Source organism: Herpailurus yagouaroundi, unplaced genomic scaffold (assembly GCF_014898765.1).
Source record: "Herpailurus yagouaroundi ecotype Mexico unplaced genomic scaffold, PumYag 220, whole genome shotgun sequence".
NCBI classification, from domain to species: domain Eukaryota; kingdom Metazoa; phylum Chordata; class Mammalia; order Carnivora; family Felidae; genus Herpailurus; species Herpailurus yagouaroundi.
Window position 1 is genome coordinate 4,885,808 of NW_024412451.1, and position 3,553 is coordinate 4,889,360.

The following is a 3,553-nucleotide window of genomic DNA, read 5'->3' on the forward strand; positions in this document are numbered from 1 at the left end:
CCCCCCCCCCCCCCCCCCCCCAAGATCCAGCCAGCCTTGTGCTGCCTAACCTGAATCGAATCGTGAGGGAGGAAACATTTTCTTATCAGGAGACCTTCTGCAAAACAACCGGCCTTGACTCTCTTGGAAGAAGTCAAGGTTAAGGACAAGGCCAGGAGGAAATGCTCGTGTTAATGGACACCAGAGGCAGCTCTCTGAGCAATCAGGTGACATCCTGGTGGTGAGGAAGACGCTTGATGAAATTTGAATGAGTTCAGTGCATTAGATAGTGGTAATTGATCCACGGGAATTTTTCTGATTTTGATGATTGCCTTGCGGTTATTAAAAAGAACGTCCTTGTTCTTAGCAAATGCAAATACACGCTGAAGTACTTAGGGACAAAGGGGCATGGTATCTCCAGTGTTTTCTCAAATGTTTCTGGAAATGTAAATATATAATAACCTAGAGAGATAGCGAGCGGATGATAAAGCAAAACGCGGGGGGTTGCGGGGGGCGGGGGACGGGAACAGCGAGAACTGAAGAACCTAGCAACGGATAGATACATGGGGCTCTTTGCACAAGTCTCAAAACTTTTCCATTAGTTCAAAATTATATCCGCTAAAAGCTGCGCCCGTGAGAAAAAATTCCATGCTGTGGCCCTTGTTACCTGGCGTCTTTCCAAACATCCTTCTAAGTGTGTGGACAGGCTTCTAAGAAGAGGGACGCCTGGGTGGCTCAGTTGGTTGGTTAGGCATCCGACTTGGGCTCCGGTCATGACCTCATGGTTCATGGGATGGAGCCCCACATCAGGTTCTCGGCTGACAGCATGGAGCCTGCTTGGGATTCTCTCTCTCTCTCTCTCTCTCTCTCTCTCTCTCTCTCAAAATAAATAAGTAAACTTAAAGAAAAAAAAAAGGAAGAAAGAAAGCTTTGAGGCGATTTTCCTATTTCTGCTGGGGCCCTGAGTGGAAGAAAGTGATTCCATATTGGAAATTATAGAACCACTCCAACCAATCTCATGTGGCATGGGCTTGAGGTCGAATTGGGTGGTTGAGGCACTGGGACGCTGAGAAATTAATGCGATGACGGGTGGACTAGTGATGTCCCTGGGTCCTCTGCCAAAGGAAAGGCTAATGCTTCTCTAGAGAGGCGTCACTCAACTCCGATCGCACGGAGGAAGGCTTGAGTGAGTTCCTAGTCCAAAGTCACGAAATACGGGAGGGATCCAGGCACATGGTGTGTATATTGGCAGGCACACTGAACACGACTAGACAGCCTTGCCTCGCCCTACCCCACCCTGCAAAAACTTTATTTACTTTTTTAGATTTTATTTTTAAGTGTGTTTCTTTCTTTATTTAAGTAATCACTGCACCCAACGTGGGGCTCACGCTCATGACCCTGAGATCAAGAGTCACATGCTCTTCTGACTGAGCCAGCCAAGCGCCCCTTTCTATTCCTACTCTTGTCTGTGTTTTTTGCTGTCATATCTGAGAAACCATTGCAAAACCCAACGTCATGAAGCTTTCCCCATTCTATGTTTTCTTCTTTGATCTTTATAGTTTGGGTCGTTAGGTTTAGGTCCCTGATTGAATTAGAGTTAATTTTTGTATATGGCGTCCAACTTCCTTCTTTTGCATGGCGATATCCAGGGATGCCAGCTTCCTCGTTGGTTGAAAAGATCGTGGTGGGGTCTTTTAATGTCAGAAGAGCTTTTAAGGATGGACACAAATATTCACAACTATTTGGGTTTCTTTGGTAATGATTAATGAATTTTTAAGCAATCCCCTTTCCTCCAAACATTCACTGACGACGTCCACAGCTAAAAATAGCTGTGCGTTTCACAATTTTAGATTTCACCAAACATCTGAACACTGCAAACGTGATCAATGGGCTTCCACAAGTCTGGCATCTCAGATTCCCCTAAATGAGTTAAGTGCCTTGAAGAGAAGACAAACATTAACGCAATCTTGATCGGACGTTTTGAAAGTCGAATATACCAGATCCTTCCAAATGCCTTTAGTATCTCAAGGACAGATCAGAGTACAGTGATCAGCAAATCAATCAGTTTCTTTACATGAAACTGACACAAAAGTGTCAGTGTCACGGGGCACCTGGGTGGCTCAGTCGGTTAAGCGTCCGACTTGGGCTCAGGTCATGATCTCGCGGTTCATGAGTTTGAGCCCCGCGGCGGGCTCTGTAGCTGACAGCTCGGGAGCCGGGAGCCTGCTTTGGGTTCTGTGTCCCCCTTTCTCTCTGCCCCTCCCCCGCTCATGCTCTGTCCCTCCGTGTCTCTCAAAAATAAATAAACATTGAAAAAATATTTCTAAAGTGTCAGTGTCATGGATATAAAGGTGTTTGTTTCTTCAGTACCTCTCTTCTGATCAAGATTTTGATTTTGATTTAAAGGTCCTGATACTTCCTCTTCCTTGTGATTTTTCGTACCTGTCAGACAGGTAGGCTTGGGGCGCCTGGGTGGCTCGGTCTGTTAAGCGTCCCACTCGTGATCTTGTCTCAGGTCATGATCTCACAGTTGGTGAGTTTGAACCCCCATCGGGCTAGTGTGGAGCCTGCTTGGAATTTGGTCTCTTCTCTCTGCCCATCCCATGCTTCTGCGCTCTCTCTCTCTCTCAAAATAAATGAATAAACCATAAAAAAAACAAGAAGAAGAAGAAAGAAAGGGAGGCTTCACTCGTCCATAAGCCAACAATTTGGGGGTTGAAGGTTCAGTCCTAGGACACGAGCCCTGCTACCTTCCAAGTTAATTCCCACCAAGCCCAGATTCCGGGACAGGTAGACTTTGTCACTTTCACACAGATTAGGAAACTGATTTGGGTGATCCTGATTTACTTCCCACAGCTGTTCGCTCAGAGCGGCAAATCCTCATAGCACAGCCCGAAAAACATTCTCTAAGAGTCGTCCTATCATCATAGGCAGACGTGATTTAGCCGCTGTTTGTTCTGGAGCCTTCTCTGTGAAAGGAGCACTTTCTCTTGCTCACGCACTCTTCCCTCCGCCAGTTCCCTGGAGGCCAAGAGCTGCTGTTTATCGTGAAGCTCACCCTCCAGCTCTGTGACCCCTGGCAGGAGACTAGGGGGTGGGAGGCGGTTGCCGAGGACCTTCTTTCCCAGCCGCTCCAGTTCCAGGCTGCATCCAGCGTCCAGCGTCCAGCCATGGTTTCTTTTTGCACTCTCCCTGCACTCACATAACCAATTCCCTTTAACGCATTCCCTGTATTTGAGGGGCGCCTGGTGGCTCAGTCGGTTCAGCGTCTGACTCTTCATCTCGGCTCCGGTCGTGATCTCAGGGCTCGTGAGTTCGAGCTGACAGCTTGGAGCCTGCTTGGGATTCTCTCCCTCTGCCCCTCCCCTGCTCTCGCTCCAAAGAAACAGATAAATAAAGAAACAGACAAATTCCCTGTATTTGAAATACCTAGGGTGGTTTCTGTTTTCCTGAGCAGACGCAGGGACCTGGTCTGTTTCAGGTCAACTGAAAGCCTTTGGTCAATTTTGAAATCACAATGTTATCTTCCTTCCTTCCTTCCTTCCTTCCTTCCTTCCTTCCTTCCTTCCTTCCT